The sequence below is a fragment of the Euphorbia lathyris genome, chromosome 2 (assembly GCF_963576675.1).
Source record: "Euphorbia lathyris chromosome 2, ddEupLath1.1, whole genome shotgun sequence".
Taxonomy (NCBI): domain Eukaryota; kingdom Viridiplantae; phylum Streptophyta; class Magnoliopsida; order Malpighiales; family Euphorbiaceae; genus Euphorbia; species Euphorbia lathyris.
In genome coordinates, this window is record NC_088911.1 from 79,782,730 (window position 1) to 79,803,010 (window position 20,281).

Sequence of the window (20,281 nt, forward strand, 5' to 3'; positions counted from 1 at the left end):
TTTAATTGTTTAATCATGAGATTAACTTAAATAATTTTGTCAAATCAAAATCATGTGGAAAAGGTGTTTCAACAAACTCCCCCATTTTGATGTTGGCAAAATTATTTATTAAGGAACTCAATATTATGCTCCCCCATGATAGTTGACCTTTTCTATTCTTCTGAAAATACTCCCCCGTAAGGGTTGGATCTACTGACTTAGTTCAACTTTAAACCTTCCAAGATCTAATCGAGTGAAACTAAGGGTCAAATCTACTGACTTAGTTCAATTCTAAACCTTCTAAGATTTAATCGAAATGAGTCTAAGGTCAGCTTTCAGAAGTAGGTCAATACTTGGAACATTTTGACATTACTCAGTTTTGATACTTAGATAAGTTTTGGTATCAGAGTTGAGGTACGCTGAGTATATTTCACTTGTTTAATTTTTATGTTCACAAGTTTTAATTGATTGTTGTTCAATGGGTAGTTATATGATAAACGTCAGCACATAAACACAACATATAAGCATCACATATATAAAGACAGTTTATAGAATAGATGCTTGTATATAGATAGCCAGCTTAACAAAGAACATGCCAGATACAAAATACAAGTTTCAAGCTAAGTCTAGTTCTAGTTCTACTTCTTGATATTGAATTGAACTTGATTAGTTTTGGTTTTGGTTTGCTGGCTAGTCTTGACTGTTCTTTGTTGCTCAGTTTGGTTGCCCGGGACAGCAGAAGTTGAGCCAGGAGGCTTCTGCTGAGTGTGACATTAAGTTCCGTCAGCTGGCTGGTCTTTCTCCCCTGTTTTTCCAGCATCACCAGGCTGAGGGGCAGAAGCATAGAATTTCCCCTTTTGAACAGCATGAGTCAGTATGGTTGAGTACTGTTGCATTTGACTCGTACTTTCTTTAAGACCCGTAAAGACCTGGACGCCATCTTCCATACTTGATGCGGGGATCTAAATATGAGCGCTGAGCATACTGAGTAAATACTCAAGTGACTTCCCAATCCAAGTAATGGAGTCGGTCATCCTTGCATAAGATTGATAGTACATTCAGAGCATCGAAGCATCGTACGTATGACGTTGAGTGTTGATGTTCCGAACATGCGCAAGAGTTGATCGGGTGCAGTGCAGAATGTCATTGGTCTTTACTTGGTCAGTGTCCATTTCTTCTTTGCTCAAGTTGAGTAGGCGTATAGCCTCACCAATTTGTTCGATAGAGCATTGAGAAGTGGAGGAGATAAGTTCACGAGCTCCGGTTAGCTCAGCAGTCAGCTGGGTGAAATGCTGAGTGACTTCAGCAGAAGTTGCCGATGATGAGTTCATAGCAGATAGGGCATCGAGTTTCCCTTCAATTGAGTCCATGTGGTGAATCATCATAAGCTGAAGATCCGCCAGCTTGACCATAAACTCTTGCTTGGGCTATTGAGAGAGCAAAGAAGTCATAACACTCATCAGCTCCTTAAGACCTTTGAGTTCGGTCAAGAGTTGCGTGATGGAGGAAAGTTGAGTAGACTCAGTAGGAGCAGACCCAATAGCAGTGGCTTGAGACTGATTGATCTTTTGGATAAGTGCATGAGCTGAATGGATGATTCTACGGCCTGACTCAGAGGCATCTAAAGTTGTAGGGATCATCTTCAACATGAATTTGTGAAGTCTTAGGAGCCGTTTTCTGGTTAGCAGCAGCTGATGGAGAATTTTGATGCTGCCCAGAAGTAGAGGTGCCAGCTTGACTAGGAGCTGCACTTTTATTATTGAGGCCAGCAACAGGAGCTGACTGGCTTACTAACTGCTCAGTAGAAGATGGAAGTGATTGATCAGCAGAATTATTAACCTGCTCAGTGTCAGCCGGGAGTTGAGTTGAAACTTGAGGTTGAGGCAACTCAGAACTGTCTTTAGCATGAGGATCTTCCTTTGCTAACTCGGTGTGTTGAGCAGCTGGAGCTTCGAGCACTTGCTCAGTTGAAGGTGGAGCAGCGGTGTCGGTAGAAACTTGACCCTTAGGAGCTTTTGGGTCGGCTTGTTCCTCAGTCTGAGAAATAGAGGCTTGATTTTCCTTCACTTGACTTAGAGTGGGCTCGGTGATAATAGTGAAGAAGTTGAATTCAAGCCCAGTTAGGTCAGTGATGGGGTCCCTCAGTGGAGCATCATCCAAAATGTCTATGAAGTTAGGCTTCTGTGCCTTCCGCTTGAACCATTTTTCAGTACTTCCCTTGTTATTTTTGGTTGGAGGAGAAGGGACAACAGAAGTAGGTTCTGGGGACTCAGGAGAAGAGTTGAGTCTGAAGTCAGCATAAAGGTTCTCAACAACTTTGTCCTTCATTGGAGACTCAGCTCCTTGCTCATTAGCTTGCTCAGTAGCTGCTGTGTTACTAGGCTCAGCAGAATGTATCTTGTCAGCTCTAGCATGTTCTTCAATACAACCTTGTTCTTCCTCTTGATCACAAGGTGTATTTTCTAGGTCGATCTCCTAAGCTCGCAGGAAGTGAGAATCCTTAGTGATGACAAAGTCAAAGGGGGCAACTTCTAAGGGTGTCATCCTAGAGGTTTCTTCCTCTTTAGGGGTTGCTCGAGAGTCTCCTCACTTTCTTCCTCAGGGTCAACTTTCTTCTTCTTTTTCTCAGCTAACTCTGGTTTCTTTTGCACTGACTCAGCAAGCGCAACTTTCTTCTCACCAACCACCACCCCGATCTTCTTTACAGTCTTGTTGATATTTTTGGCTTGTGGTGTTGAGGATGGGTCAACTTTCCTCTTTCTTTCCTTCTTGGATCGCTCAGCAGGTGCTTCTTCACCCATAGCTTCCTTTCCTTTCTAAGGTAACTCAGCAGGTTCTTCTTTAACCATGGTTTCCTTGCCTTTCTTAGGTTTGATAGGAAGGCTGTGAGCTAATCCGAACAGGATTGCTGAGGTGATTTCAGTGCCATCTACATCAATTTCTCCTTTTAAGCTGACCTGGTGATCCTGAAGTATTTTGGTGATGAGAGAACCCATCCTGAGGATCCCGGTGCTGCATTGAAAAGCCCCAATGAGAAAGACGGGCATGTTGAGCGGCTTGTAGTTTAACATGTGCCAGATGAAGCACTGCTCGAAGTTTGAGGCTGAGGAGGTGGTGTTGGCCTTGGGGAAGAGATAGTTGGTCAGGTTGTAATGTGCCTGTCTTTGAGGCTGACCCAAATCGGTACTGGAGATTTCACCTTTGTGGTTTTTAGGTTTACAGAACTCGGCTTTGTACTCGACCCGTTTATAGTCATTTGTGCATCGCAGTTCTACACCTTCTGCTTTAAGTTTTAGCAGGATAGCAAAGTAAGAGGGTGTGATGGTGATCTCTTTATTCTTAACCTTAGTGACCAGATAGTCATTGTCATCGTCAACGACTTGTAGGTTTGCGTAGAATTCCTTCACCAGTTGTGGGTAAGTTGTTCCAGGAAGAGAGAAGAGGGTGATCCACTCATTCTTTGAAATCCAATCGCAGAAGGGTTTTTCTTCTTCGATGAAGCTCCTGGAAAACCATCGAGAATGATAGACGTTTAGGCTTTTGATACTGCTGAAAACTGGAAAGAACTTCCTTTCCCTGGTTTTCTTATTTCTCTTTTCTTTCTTCTTCTTCTTTGAAGGAGTTGTTTGGTCACTTTGGGGGTTCTCACTGAGGATGCTGACCTCGTCCATAGGTTGGTCAAGCTGACCATGGGTCTGGTCATGAGATTCTGAGGAAGTCTCGTTATACTCCTGCTCTGCTAGAGAAGGAGGATTGATGTCGGAGCGGTTGTCATCGTATTGCTCACCGGAGATGTTCTGGGAATCATTTGACATGGTGTTTTTGAGGGGTTCTTCAGAAGATTTGGGAATTGAGAGAGAGAGAGATCGAGTGCGAAATGTTTCAAGCATAAAGAAGGATTAGTGGGAAATCATCCACTATTTATAGCCAGTGCGTGTTGATCTGATAGGTCAGAATGGCAGTTCGTTTTTTTTTGAATCAATCAACGGTATTTAATTTTGACATTAATGACACATTCGGCGCTTGGTTTTCTAATCATTACGCTTACGCCATCCTAGGTAGCTACTTAAATACGTGTGCAAGCATTAATTTCGCAAGTTATTTTACTCAGCATCTAAGATACTAAACGTTTGGAGTTCTGAGTGCTTAGCTTAGCGTAGAAGGGGTTCTTACCATGTGTAGTAACTCAGCATTTAGCAATCACTCAATATATATAGCAACTCAGCAAATAGTGATTTCATAGCATTCATATCTACTCAGCATATGACAGTTTCTCAACATGTAATAATCACTCGGCATAATATAATCACTCAACATTCATTTCACTCAGAAATTTATAGAAGAGGATTAGACATACCGATAGCTTCCCTTAGTATGCTGAACTGCTCACGACCCAATGGCTTCGTGAAGATATCTGCAAGCTGTTCATCTGTTGGAACATAGGTCATCTTGATCTCACCTTTGAGTACATGATCTCTGATGAAGTGATACCTAATGCTGACATGCTTCATCCTGCTGTGTTGGATTGGATTCTTTGATAAGTGAATGGCACTTTTGTTGTCACATTTGACTTCAATTGTTTTCGTTTGAACTCCATAATCATCCACATGTTGCTTGATCCATAGGACTTGTGCAACACAACTTCCAGCAGCAATGTACTCAGCTTCAGTTGTTGACAGGGCAACTGACGACTGCTTCTTACTGAACCAAGACACTAGACAGCTTCCAAGGAAATGACATCCTCTTGAAGTGCTTTTCCGCTCAAGCTTGTCTCGTCCATAGTCAGCGCCAGTGTATCCAACGAGTGTGAAATCGTTCGTGTCGGGATACCATAAACCTGAATTCACTGAGCTTTGCAAATATCTAAGGATTCTTTTTACAGCTATGTAATGAGATTCCTTAGGGTCAGCTTGATATTTTGCATAGTAACATACTGAGTACTGTATATCTGACCTACTTGCCATTAGATAGAGTAGAGAGCCTATCATACCTCGATATAATTTATTGTCTACTGACTTACCTTTTTCATCAGCACAAAGCACAGTGTCAGTACCCATTGGGGTAGATATTGGCTTACAGTTTTCCATATCAAATTTCCTCAATATCTCCTTGGCATACTTGGTCTGGCTAATGAAGATGCCATTCTTTCCTTGTTTGATTTGACGTCCAAGGAAGAAGTTGAGTTCTCCCATCATTGACATCTCAAACTCAGTTTGCATCTGCTTGCTAAATTCCTTGCACATTGACTCATTAGTAGCACCAAAATAATATCGTCAACATATATCTGTGCCAACAGGGTATCTTTGCCCTTTTTCTTAATGAATAAGGTTGTGTCAACTTTTCCTCTGACATAGTTTCTGGTCAACAGAAATCTGGTCAGCCTTTCATACCAAGCACGTGGTGCTTGCTTCAGGCCGTACAAGGCCTTTTTGAGTTTATAAACATGGTTTGGGAACTGTGGATCCTCAAACCCTAGAGGCTGACTAACATAAACCTCTTTATTTATAACTCCATTAAGAAATGCACTTTTAACATCCATTTGGAACAATTTAAAATTCATAAAGCTAGCATATGCACAAAATAGTCTTATAGCTTCTAATCTAGCTACGCGTGCAAATGTCTCACCATAGTCAATACCTTCCTGCTGACTGTAACCTTGAGCTACAAGTCTGGCTTTGTTCCTGACTATGTTTCCTTGTTCATTTAGCTTATTATGAAACACCCATTTTGTTCATATGGTCTTTTGATTCCTTGGTTTAGGCACTAAATCCCATACTTCGTTTCTCTTGAATTGGTCGAGTTCCTCTTGCATCGCGTTTATCCAGAATTCATCGTTCTCAGCTTCTCAGAAGTTTCTTGGTTCAAGGACTGACACGAAAGCTACGTTGCTAAGATATCTCCTGAGTTGATTTCTGGTCATCAGGGTATTCTCAGCGGCGTCAAGAATGCTACTTTCAGAATGTCCTCTTGGAACCTTGATCTCTTTTGGCAACATAGTGTCTTCAGGAGTAGGCGTTTCAACAGTTTCTGCAGGATTATATTGGTCAGCAAAAATAATTTCAGGTTTGTTTTTACCTTTGGTCAACCCTTGAGGTAGTGACTTAGTGGCTCCATTTTGGTTAGCGGAAGCTGAGCATGTGTCATCTTTGGCATGCTGACTTATCTTCCCTGCAGGGTCAATTTCATCGAACTCAACATTTACAGACTCTTCTAAGACCTGAGTTCGTTTATTAAACACCCTATATGCTTTACTGTTTGTTGAGTAGCCTAAGAAGATAGCTTCATCAGCTTTTGAATCAAACTTAGCAAGGTTGTCTTTAGTATTTAGGATAAAACATTTGCAACCAAAGGCACGAAAATATCCAATATTGGGTTTTTGTCCTTTCCAAAGTTCATAGGGGGTTTTCTTAAGTATAGGTCTGACTAGAGCCCTAGAAATGCTTTGGAAGCCTATTCTCACTCAGCATTGTCCTAGCTATTTCAACTAGGGTTCTGTTCTTCCTATCAACTACCCCATTTTGTTGAGGAGTTCTAGGTGCAGAAAAATTGTGGTAAATGCCGCTGACTTCACAGAATTCATTAAATTGTTGATTTTTGAATTCTCCGCCATTATCACTTCGGATGTGAGCCAATTTTAGGTCTTTATCATTTTCAAGTTTTCTAACCAATGTTGAGAACATCTCAAAAGCTTCATCCTTGCTACTCAGCAGGATGATCCAAGTGTACCGAGAAAAGTCATCCACAATGACCAAGGAAAATCTCCTACCACCCAAGCTCAGCGGTTGGACTGATCCGAAGAGATCCAAGTGTAGCAACTCTAATGGACGCTTGGTTGAGACTACATTTTTATTTTGAAAAGATTTGTTGGTTTGTTTACCTTGCTGACAAGCATTACACAATTGATCCTTCTCAAACCTGAGTTTAGGCAATCCCTCAACTAATTGCTTTCTTGCTAATTTGGTAAGGAGGTCCATATGCTTACATGACCAAGTCTCCTATGGCATAGCCAGGAATTATCTTCCTTTGACACTAAGCATATATTGTTTGAAAACTTCTTTTCTAGGTTTAGCATGAAAACGTTATCAACACGAGTGGCAGTTAAAATCAACTCATTTGTTTTTCCCTCGAGTACCCTACACTTAGTGGCATCAAATACAAGCTTTCTACCGTTGTCACACAGCTGAGCTACGCTCAGTAGGTTATATTTAAGACCCTTGACTAGGGAGACTGACTCAATAGTAGGATTACCACCAACAGTACCTGACCCTACTATCTTACCCTTTTTGTTGTCTCCAAAACTTACATTTCCTCCTCGTTTATGCACAAGTGTGATGAACTGAGTTTCATCACCAGTCATATGCCTTGAGCATGCGCTGTCAATGTACCATAGCTTTGACTTCTCAGCACACCTCAGGCTCACCTGCAATGTAACTAGTTATCTTTAAGTACCCAAGTCTTTTTGGGTCCTCGTTTGTTAGAGTTAACAGGTGATGCATCATATTTAATTTTGTGACGGCATACATTTATGGTGTGGCCATCTTTCCCACAAAAGTCATAATGAACTTACCTTTGGGGGTATTTCCATTTTTGGTCAGCACGATGGTGCTGAGCATACCAACACACCTTTATAGTGTGTCCTTTCTTTCCACAACAGTCACACTGACTGTTCTGCTGAGTGTATCGTCTTTGCTGACTAGTACCCGAATACTCAGTCTTTGAATATAACCTTTTCTTAGCCGATGAACTCAGCTGGTTCTGTATGGATGTGATATCCTTTCTCAGCTTCTTAGAGTCTGATTGGACTTTAGAGACAAACCTATGCATGATTTTTAGATTTTCATCTTGCCTGGTATTGTCCTGGAGGAGATGTCGAAGGTCACTGAGTTTGACCTCTTCAATCTCATCACATCGCCTGCTGAGTGCCCTTATTTTCGTGTTACACTTTTTGATAAGTGTATAGAGATCACTCAGGGCATTTATCATTTCATTTCTGAGCAAAGGTAGAGATGTTACCTCGGTTGAGTGTTCCTCATGGTCAGATCCAGCAGATTCGTCAGCCATGAAACAGATGTTTACTAACTCGGTGGCATCAGCTTCTGACGAGGTTGACTCATCACTATCACTCCATGTGGCCACCATTGCCTTCCTACTTCCCTTCTTGTCTTTCTTCAGGGTAGGAAAGCTTGACTTGATGTGACCAGCTTGATGGCATTCGAAACAAGTAACAGACTTTGAGCTGTCTTTCTTGTGTCTGTTGTCACTTGACTCAGCTTTATATTTATCACTTCTTTTGAATGGCTGATAAGTGTCCATTTCAGCGATAAAATACCCACTTGTTATACTATTTGTTAGCCGGTTTGATTGTTATCACGGGTTTTATTTCTTGTTTTGTGTATTATGCCTCTACAGGGACTTATTATGAAGAAAGGAGCTGAATTGGGGCTATTTGGAGCTAATTTGGTTAAAGATAAAATCTGGAGCTGTTTTAAAGACCTGAAGTCGAAGCTGGGAGTTAGTCTTGCCCAAGACTAAGAAGCAGGCGGACAGAAATCTTTCCAAATATGTCAAGTGCGAATCTGTTCAAATTTATCACGTTTTCAGATGTCTATTAAGGAGTTTTGAGCCTACAAATCAGGAAGGAAGAAGTCAAGTAGTATTAGGAAGTTAGAATATTTATTTTTTATAATTAGCTAGTATTTATCTCCTAATTAGGGTTGGAGAACTCCTATAAATAGGAGAGGATCTATCTCTAATGAGAGTTCAGTTTTTAAATTCCGTTTTATAATCAGAATTCAATTTTACATTCAGTTTTCATTCCGTTTTTTGGTTTAGGTTTTATTTTTATTTTGTTCTCTCTTTCCCAAGAGAGAAAGCGTTATTCTTCCATGGTTATTCATAGCTAAACTTCCAATCTCGGTTAAGGGTTAATTCAAGGGCAGATTTTCTCAAGTATTGTGAGATCGTTTTACTTCTATAATTCTTCTCTATTCATGTCATTTATTTATTCGCTGTGTTTAGGGATTTCATCCCAATTGTTAATTTACATTTGAGTAATAACGGCCGATTGTTCTTTGACTAAATTAACATATAACTATTTGATTAAACTAGGGAATCGAAGAGTCATTGTTTAGTTGAATCAAAGCAGGTAGTGATTGATAACGTAAAATCGAATCTTGGAATGTATTCGGAGATAAAATCAGACTGACAATCTGAAATTCCTTTCTCCATGTGACATTAATACATCAAGGTTCAATTTTATCACATCAAGTGAATAAATAATTAAGTTTCTGAATCGATATCGCTGAGAATCTGTTGGCTTAGATTAGGTTCTTCTATTTCATAATGCTATTAACGGGTTGAATCTTAGCCGCTGAGGAAAGGTTATTTGTTAATTAGGGATTGGTTATAGTCTTACTTAACCAATTCAATAATACGGAAGAATAATCCAAACTAATCTGATATTTGATTTAGAAGAATAATCTTTTCTGTCAATGATCAAGACTAACTGAAATCCTTGCCTGAGAATCCCTTGACTGAAATCTTCTTTACTATTTACATTCAATCCCAATTCTATTTCGCTGTTTTTGTTAATTTAGTTAATCAATCTAATCAAATCTCCCCTTATTTAATTTTATTGTCTTCTTGATTATTAATTTAGTTAAATCAGTACTAATCCTTTGGGTTCGACCTTTGCTTACCCTTGTGCAAGCCTAAGGGCTGTGAAGTTATAATTATCTTTGGTGGATTCGACACCCGTCAAATTTTGGCGCCGTTGTCGGGGATTAGTTTAACTTGCTTTAATTTTATTAATAATCAGAACTTCATTTTTTTTCTTGCCTTTGATTGATTTTGCATAATTATGGATCATGTGCTTCACCTAGTCGATGAGTACCGATGGGATTCTCATCATTATTATGATCCATACCTTTCTCCATGTCCCAATTTCTTTTGGAACCAATCAAGTTCAGATAGTTATCAATCGTATTCTATTAATTCATCGATCTTAGGTATGTCCCTTGATGAAAATGTTTTGAATTTATCCACTCCAATTTTAGTTCACGACTATGCGTTAGAGGAAGATATAATAATAGAAAATGATATGGTAATGGATGATAAAAATTACATAGCTGTTGATGAGTTAGATTATTCGAAGGATTTTTATGTTTTGGATGCAAGTAATAATTCAATCATAAATTCAGAGAAATTTTTTCTGATTCACTCATCTAAGGCTAATGAAAATTTGAATATTCAGGAAGGTATAATTTTATATCCAATTGAAGTTCATTGTGTTTTTCAGGTTAGCTTGATTGATTTCACTATGCAGGAAAAGAGTAACTCGGACAATCTTGAAAATATTTTTGGTTATGATTGGGATGAAAAGGAGAATGAACGGTTAGGAATTGGATAATGTAAAATCATTGACGTCTGGCCAAAGACGTTAAATAGAGGCGCTTTTGGGAGGCAGCCCATTGTTTAGCTTCGATAGAGCTAAACTGTTACTATTTAGATTTAAATTCTTGCATTAAATTTTTATTTTGATTATTCTTGTAATGTCTTCTTCTTTCTTAATGGGTTTGTTTCTCTCTTATTTATTTGTTCCAGGAACTTCATGGATAGCAAGTGCTTAAATATGGACAGATATGGGCTCAAGTACTTTAAGTACCTTTAACTTCATTCTGCCACCATCATTGAGGAAGAGACGCTAGCCACCAAACAATTATCAAAATCTACAATCCACCAGCTCCTTATGCAGACGATCCTCCACCAGAATTAAGTGATAACATCGCTAATTGCAACCAAGACAAATGACTCCACTACATCATCGAATGGTTATTCAAATTAGGGCAGTACCCCTTTCTCTTTCATTTAATTTTTTTATTGTCCTTCATCCTATAATCATGTTTTATTCAGCATTGAGGACAATACGAGAATTAAGTGTGAGGTATTTAGGGGTCTCTAATCCAATTAGTGGTGATGATTTTCTATGTTTTTGCTATGATTTTCATGCTGGTATGTTTGGGATTAAATTTCTGCATTTGCTGCAGAAATTTTCTTTGGTGCTAATTTACTGAGATAAATTTATGAATTTGCTACTGGTTTTTTGTGCTAATTTGCTGCTGAAATTTTGGGTGAATTATCTACAAGTTGCTGCTAAAAAATCGGGTTTAATTCTATGGGATATGTGCTGAAATAGTGTGAGGTGTCCGCCTCAAAAGAAAAAAAATCAGAAAATATGCTCGAGTCTAGTGTGAGGTGTCCACCTCTTGCTTCGTCCCCAAAAATACCAATGCTAGCTCTCTATTCTGCACTTGATTGAAACTAGGTTGCTAACTTAGTACTGAAATCCTTAAGTCTTGTATTGAGTAAGGTCATTGATTTCAAAGGGTCATGATTGTATAATTGCCTTAAATATGCATATGAACTACTTGATTAATCTCCCTTTACATGGAAAGATGTTTTGAATGAAGCAACACCACTTTTATCCCTATTTTTGGAAAGACTTTGAGCCTAAATGCAAGAACAAAATACATTACACTTTGTTCTATTTTTTCTGAGTGTTGTCCAATTTTAGTTTGAAATTCTAGAACTTGCCATGTTATGCATTTCAAGACCACATCTGATGAATTTGAGCATTAAAAATGATAAGGGCAGTAGGTTTTTTTTCTTAGCCATTTCAAATAAATTCGAACCCTTAGTCTTGCTCAAGACTAACAAAAATAACAGTATCCAGCCCTTAGCTCAGCCACATTTGAGCCTTTTTCCCATTCTTGAGACAACCCTTGTTTGAGTCCTTTGGTCAGGGACAATTTAGCCATCAGAGTATGTATATTCTTTTACTTTATTCAATGATTAATTGCTGCTTTGAGCAATTTTCGTGTTCGAAAACCACAAGTTCACCAAAGTATAAGGATTCAATTGAATAGTCCTTTAGTTATAGTATATATCACTACACCATAGATTGCCTATTGCAACTATTTTTCAAAAAGTGTTGCCTCACAATGTTGCACTTGCTAAATTAATTTGACTGCTACTATTCATGCATGTCAAATGCAAGGATTCTATATAAAGTGTTGCTTTAGGTTTTTTTATAGTTGTTTTATTTGAAATAAGGCAACATTTTGATAACATTTACAACCAAATGTTGCGATATATAACTTGATAATTTGTTAAAACAACATTTTTTATCATATAAATAACTATTCAAATGTTGCATTTAATAAAAATACAAGGGTTAAGTGTAAAAATACCCCTAACGTCCAAAATGGTGTAATTTTACCCCCTAACATTTGTAGCTAAGAGCAAGTTTACCCCTAACGTTGATAATTTGGGTCAAATTGCTCCTGATCCAAAACGTTAGGGGTATTTTTGCACCTTAACCCAAAATATAATGACTATACCTAATTTTAAAAAAAAAAACTATACCTAATTTTATAAATTTAGTTATCCCTCTACACTACTTCAAATTGATAAGAGTTACCCAAATTATTTAGTAAATAAAAACCATATAATTAAAGACTAAATTGTAAGTAATAAAAATACTAACTAAAATAAAACAGCTAAAAGATTTACTATTATTATTATCAATATTTTCTAAAATTTTGGCTCTAAATATTCTCACCAAAATAAAAAAAAACAAAAAGAAATTGTTAATATTTTCAAATAGTCGGCTCCAAAATAAATTCCTACCAAAAAATTTCAGTAACTATTTTGGCTCTAAATTCGCATATTAAAATTTCTAAAATTTCACTAGTATTTTGGCTCTAGGTTTTCCCACCCAAAAAGTTCACTTCCTAGGATTCTCTCTCTTCCAAGAAGAGTTTATCACGCAGTGTTTCTCTCTCCAAACTCTCTAATTTTACATCTCTCCCCCAAAAATTACTTACGATCACTCTCCAAAGAAAGCCCATGGCGCAGCTGGTGACCTTTGTATCTCACTCTCCAACTCTTCTGCATATGAGAAATCGAACCCAAATTGATTTTTTGGGGGTTTTTCGGGGAATTATGTCTAAGATTTAGACTGAGAAATACTGTCTCTGGTGGTATCCTCTACTCTCGATTAGCAGCATCACCATCTCCATCCACCTCTCTCCATCGTACTTTTCTCTCTTTGGTAAGCTCTCCATCGCCTTTCTCTCTCTTTTGGATTTCGTCTCTTTAACCAATTTAGCAAGAGAATATATTACAGTGTTGCAAACAGTGGTTTATAGGGTTAGCAAAAGGGTCTTACTGTTGTGATACTCTATAGACAGGCGTGCAATTGGTATATGTGGAATCTATAGTTTTCATCTTTCCACATTCGTAATTTTCTATTCTTTGTAATTAACATTTTTTATATCCATCTTCTGATTTGGTTTGAGTTTTTAGATAGCAAATATATTGCTTGATTTGTGTTATGTTTAGATAGATAAAGATGCAGTGAAAATCTTAAATTAGGAAAATATTCATCCTAATTTATCAAGGGGGCGATTCATTACTACTCATCAACAACAGCATTTTGCATCTCACGTCTCTCTGTACTCTCATATATATATGTAGACTTGAAGTCTTATTTTCCTCCCCATATTCCCTGTAAATATGATGCAATTTCCTTATTTTACTTTAATTCTTAAGTTTTCTGAAAGAATTATACTATTTCATGGATAGGAATTGAGTTGCATCTCTTTAATATTCTATAAAAGTGAAGTATTATGGAAGATGTGGCTCAACTCGTGGAAATTGGGATGTAATTGTTTGATATATCTCAACAAAATTAAATATATTTCTTGACAATACACGTGTAATGCCTGTAATAGGGGGATCATCATAACTAGCTTAAAACTAGAAAAAATGAGGAGAATGAAGAGTCTCATTATTCATGGATGCTAATTGAGTTCATATCACTTGTTCCCATTACAACAGCACGGGAGAGTAGTAATGACGACACTTAACCTCAAAATGAATTCAAGTATGGTCATTGCCTTATTATATCCTCGTTTTTCATTGCTAGAACTTCCTATTAGAGGTGTTCTGCCCTTGGCTACTGCACTTGATTTTGTAGGCATTTCAATTGTAGTTCCCATCTTTGAATTGCAATTCATCTCTATATGTTTGGGGATTCTTGCTAATGGTTGTTTGGGTTATGCCTCTTGCTAATTTATATTTTAAGTTGTTCATGGCAGTCATTTATCTGCTTTCATCATGATATTGGTAATTGGGGGAAAAAGAGTTGAATTTTAAGAATGACAGTGAAGTTGTAAAGCATGAGGTTCGGTGATTGCTGAATGGGTCAGATCAGCCAATGTATAAATAGTAGAGAAGACACGGTGATTACCTCGATGTCTGCTGTTTTAGAGGATAAGTTTATCTTTAATATGAAAACATGTTGACATTTTTTTAGGATAATGATAATGTTTATTTTTAATATGTTCTGTCTGCCTATCAACAATTTATCGCAGGCACCGGACCTATCAATTCAATTGGCTTTCTGTTTGATGGAGTGGACTATGGAGCTTCTGGTTTTAGTATTATATGGTATGTTCATTAATTAACACTTTTTGCATAATTAATTCTTTCCAAATATTGTAATTGTCTGTTGGATCAAGCAATGTGAATGAATAGAGTAGCCGATATTATTGGTTTGTCAATAGCTTGATGTTCCTCATGCTTAGGCTTGATATTTATTTGCTCAATTATAATTTTGTAATTGTTAAAATGATGTCATTGTCAAAACTATAAATAATTCAAAGTAGACAAAACCCATTAATTTTTTGTTAAATAGAAACGAAAGAAATGGCAGGGCAACCATGTCAACTTCAATGTTTAGAAGTGAAAAAATAAAAATAAAAACAATTAAAACCAAACACTACATCTGACCCTTATACAAACAAAAAGAAAAAAATAAAAAATTAATTAAAAAAAGTCCATACAAGTGTATGGAGTGGTAGTAATACAAATTGCTTTTAAATGGTGTAATGGACGATAATTAATGTTCTCAATTCAGCAATTATTTAGCCGATATAGGAACAGTAAATTACTTGTATTCTATGCTGAATTTATGCGTATTTTATTTCTATATATATGTATTGATATTCAGTTTTGTAATTAATTTAAATCGATTGAATTTAGAATATCTTTTTTCTTTCTCTAGCAATATTATTTCTACAAAATGCTCATGTTATTAATTAAATTGCTTCTGTTACATTGTAATTGGCACCTTGTTCTGTCAGACGTGTGCATATGTTATTAGCTAAATTAATCATATTTTTTCAATATCTGCAGTATGCTTTGCGCATCAGTGAGATCAAATAATTTGATAAAGGGAAATTGCACCAAGAGTAAGTTGTGTCTTGTAGATTTGGCAGGTAACGAGAGGCTAGCAAATACTGATGTGCAAGGGGAACGGCTGAAGGAAGCTCAAAATATCATTAGATCAATTTAGGCTCTTGGAGATATAATTTCTGCTCTGGCAACTAAAATTAGTCATATTCCTTACAAGTCTGATTTGATTTTAGAGCATATTGCTAATATATTATTATGACGGTTGAAATTGGATTTTCACAAGAACTCAAAGCTCACACATTTACTAATATTGCAGAGGTCTCCTTTTAGCAGGGTACTATCGTTTGGTGTGGACATCAGTTGTCTTGTAAATTCTTGATGAGAAAGGTATTACTAACCCGGATACTTATATTCAAGTTCCTCAACCGGATTTATAGGTTATATTTGATTTTGAATTCTTAATTGCGCTTAATAAAACTGAAAATTATGTGTATGGAAACAAATTGTGTGTGTATTTAATACTTCTTAATTGCGCTTAATATTGTGACTGTTAGCTACAACACTAGAAAATCTTAATCCAGAATGTATGGAAGCAAATTATGTGTGTATTTAATACTTCTTATAGAATTGAACTGGCACAGGCTTAAAAAAATTATTGATGAAATTGAAGCAACTCTATAATATGGAAAGTTGAATATGTAAGATTTCGGTATAGACCTCTAGATGCATGGATCTTAGGGATGCTCTCTATGTTGTGAATTTACAGGTTTATCCTATATTTGCCTCCATTGGAGTTGTTGGCAGGATCTGGGGTTCCAGCTAGTGCACAACCTCTGCATCAATTCTGAAGTTAGGTACTTTTCTATGCCCATAAATTTGTACATACTTTAATTTTAAGTGTTGTTTTTTTTGTGTATTGTGCTGATGAACTTGATTTTCTTGGTCTTCAAAGTAACTCACAATTGTCCGATTCAGGGTCAGAAACATCATGTGATGATGGTCATGATGTTTTAAGTACTTATTGCCATTATTTAAGGTAATTATTTCTTACAAATTAGCTGGAACCCCATTGTGGATTCCTCTATTTTCTATTTAAGTCTTTCATACTATTATTCCTATTGCTTCGAAAATGAAACTGAACCTCAACATTGATCAATTTGTGTTTTTGCTGCATGTCTTCTTTTTCCTCTGTTCAGTGCACACCCAACCATTGGTTATTTGATATGTGCTGGCATATTATTCGGGTCTACATTAGTTCTCAGAATACAATATATCAACACCATATAGAACCTAAGAAACAAGAACAAGGTTGGGTCTGTTTACAGACATTCTAGATGTAATTCTTTATACAATTTTCATTTTATTATTTCATTAAAATTTTTATTATTTCTGTATATAGGTAAAGATTGAAGAAAAGTTTTCATCTTGAAGGGAAAGCATGAAGATAATTGAGGAAATGCTTGGAGAAGCAGCATCTCATGGTCTTTTCTAATGTGCCATATCAAGGAAAAGAAAGACAACTATGAGTCTTTTCTAATGAGGCAATCGAACAAAGTATAGTGTTAGTCATAGAGGAAATGAGCAATGAAGTTAGAGAATAAATGGAAAATACCACTGACTCTCTTACTTCAAATTTATGTTGATTAATGAAGAGTGATTTATTTATGCTTGTGATAGTTAAATACTCATTGTACTTTTGAATTATAATATTAGGTATTTTTGACAAACAGTTTCCTTTTTTTTTTTTTTTGTAAAAAATGTTATGTTGTTTGTTTCTTTTTCTTTTGTAAACAAATGTTATATTGCTTTTTATTTGAACAGTTGCCTTTTGGATTATTAAGTGATGCTTTTAATATGAAACAATGTTGCTTTTACATTAGAAAGCATTGCGTTTGTTAATTAAAATGTGTTGCTTCTGATTCAAAAAAGTTGCCTTTATTGTAAAATATTGTTGCTTTCTTTAGCAGACAAATGTTGCTTTGATAAAAATGTTGTCTTTGCTTTAAAAATCATGGCATTTGTCAAATAAAAAATGTTGTTATTGGTTATAAATTGTTGCCTTCATTCAAACAAGTGTTACTTTTATATAAAAACATTGTGTTGCTAATTGCTCAAAAAATGTTGCATTTGTTTAAAAAATAAGTGTTGAATAACAAAAAAATGTTGCCGTAATTAACTAAGGTAACATATTTTTAATATTAAAAGTGTTGCTTTAAAGAATAAAAAAATGTTACTTTTTTTTATTTTCTGATATAATGTTGCATTTGTTGTAAAAAATGGCAACACGTATCATGATGTTGCATTTAAGAAAATAATGTTGCCATTGACAGCAAAGGCAATGGTGAATATACCAACACTTTTAAAATGACCTAATGTGTTGCCTTAGCCTATTTTTTGGCCTATTGTTACATTTTTAGGGTCGTATTGCAACACATTTACAAGGTTGCAATAGGCCATCTATGGGTGTGCTTAAAAAAAGTGTCTAAATAGACATTAGTCTGCAAAATAACAGCTTTCTTGTTCTAGTTCAAAGGTTTTCTATATTAAAAAAAAAGCAGAAAAAAAAGCCTCAGAACAAAAGAAGAAAAAAAAGTCAGAGGCATAAAAAAAAGAAAAAAAAGAAGAAAAACAAAAAGAAAAATAAACATAGAAAAATTTCTTGTTAGTTTTTTTCATTTCAGTCTATTTATAGTTGTTTAAGTTCATCTTGAACATTCATTCTGAAATTTGAGAATTGTAAGTCGTTTGCAAATAATTGAGCTTTGATTTCCATTTGGCCATTTTCAGAGTAGAATGTATATTTTTACTACTCTCAGTTTCCCTTTCTTCCTCCTTTCCTTTCCAAATCTTACCCCTAGCCTATATTATACCCTGTTTTAAGTCCCTTTGATTTAGTGTCTTGAATTCATACTAAGTGGTGGAGATTTGATATATTGGCAAGCTTATGGTAATTTCATTCTAGGTTGTGAATTGAGCGATTTCTTGAAAAATTAATCATAGCCTAAAACACTTGAGTGCAATGAGTGAACTCCGTGAGGGTGTTGCTGAAATTTGATTCATCTATCATGCACATGGTTAAAAGCTTATTTGCTGAGATTTTTCAACTAGTTACATTGTGTGTTTAAACATGAATAAATTCTTGACCTGGGGAGTTAATGGCTGGTCATCTTTGCATTATGAGGGGGATCGGGAAAGGTTAGTAAACACAAAATCATTAGAGCTAAGAACTGTTGACATGATCTGGTATGCTTGAGGACAAGCATTGGGTAAGTGTGAGGTGTTTGATAAGTGTCCATTTCAGCGATAAAATACCCACTTGTTATGCTATTTGTTAGCCGGTTTGATTGTTATCACGGGTTTTATTGCTTGTTTTGTGTATTATGCCTCTACAGGGACTTATTATGAAGAAAGGAGCTGAATTGGGGCTATTTGGAGCTAATTTGGTTAAAGATAAAATCTAGAGCTGTTTTAAAGACCTGAAATCGAAGCTGGGAGTTAGTCTTGCCCAAGACTAAGAAGCAGGCGGACAGAAATCTTTCCAAATATGTCAAGTGCTAATCTGTTCAAATTTATCACGTTTTCAGATGTCTATTAAGGAGTTTTGAGCCTACAAATCAGGAAGGAAGAAGTCAAGTAGTATTAGGAAGTTAGAATATTTATTTTTTATAATTAGCTAGTATTTATCTCCTAATTAGGGTTGGAGAACTCTTATAAATAGGAGAGGATCTATCTCTAATGAGAGTTCAGTTTTTAAATTCCGTTTTATAATCAGAATTCAATTTTACATTCAGTTTTCATTCCGTTTTTAGGTTTAGGTTTTATTTTTATTTTGTTCTCTCTTTCCCAAGAGAGAAAGCGTTATTCTTCCATGGTTATTCATAGCTAAACTTCCAATCTCGGTTAAGGGTTAATTCAAGGGCAGGTTTTCTCAAGTATTGTGAATCGTTTTACTTCTATAATTCTTCTCTATTCATGTCATTTATTTATTCGCTGTGTTTAGGGATTTCATCCCAATTGTTAATTTACATTTGAGTAATAACGGCCGATTGTTCTTTGACTAAATTAACATACAACTATTTGATTAAACTAGGGAATCGAAGAGTCATTGTTTAGTTGAATCAAAGCAGGTAGTGATTGATAACGTAAAATCGAATCTTGGAATGTATTCGGAGATAAAATCAGACTGACAATCTGAAATTCCTTTCTCCACGTGACATTAATACATCAAGGTTCAATTTTATCACATCAAGTGAATAAATAATTAAGTTTCTGAATCGATATCGCTGAGAATCGGTTGGCTTAGATTAGGTTCTTCTATTTCATAATGCTATTAACAGGTTGAATCTTAGCCGCTGAGGAAAGGTTATTTGTTAATTAGGGATTGATTATAGTCTTACTTAACCAATTCAATAATACGGAAGAATAATCCAAACTAATCTGATATTTGATTTAGAAGAATAATCTTTCTGTCAATGATCAAGACTAACTGAAATCCTTGCCTGAGAATCCCTTGACTGAAATCTTCTTTACTATTTACATTCAATCCCAATTCTATTTCGCTGTTTTTGTTAATTTAGTTAATCAATCTAATCAAATCTCCCCTTATTTAATTTTATTGTCTTCTTGATTATTAATTTAGTTAAATCAGTACTAATCCTTTGGGTTCGACCTTTGCTTACCCTTGTGCAAGCCTAAGGGCTGTGAAGTTATAATTATCTTTGGTGGATTCGACACCCGTCAATGGCCTTTTGCTGTACTTATCATTTTTCCAAAACAACTTCTTCATTTTTCTAGTGAACATGACCATCTCCTCATCATCTGATGAGTCAGCTTCTGTTGAGTCAGCTTTCATGACAAGAGATTTTTGCTTCTTGTCCTCAATCTTTTCTTTGGCCTCAAAGTTCTTCATTGAGATCTCATGGGTCAGCAGAGATCCAATGAGCTCATCATACTTGTACGTGGTCAGGTCCTGAGCTTCTTCAACAACTGTTTTCTTTGCTTGCCAGCTTTTGGGAAGACTTCTCAGGATTTTCTTCACCTGTTC

General features: G+C 36.0%; 1 long non-coding RNA gene across 2 annotated transcripts; it reads left to right on the plus strand.

Moving 5' to 3' along the window:
- The first annotated feature begins 12,784 nt into the window (after window positions 1–12,784).
- LOC136220602 (uncharacterized) lies at window positions 12,785–16,959 on the plus strand. Of its 2 annotated transcripts, none has more exons than XR_010684585.1 (7): window positions 12,785–13,090; window positions 14,415–14,490; window positions 15,238–15,624; window positions 16,004–16,091; window positions 16,190–16,273; window positions 16,434–16,545; window positions 16,637–16,959. It is a non-coding gene; the product is annotated as an uncharacterized lncRNA (long non-coding RNA). The 2 variants fall into 2 exon arrangements; XR_010684584.1 differs by having other exon boundaries at window positions 16,213–16,273.
- Window positions 16,960–20,281: the final 3,322 nt, after the last annotated feature.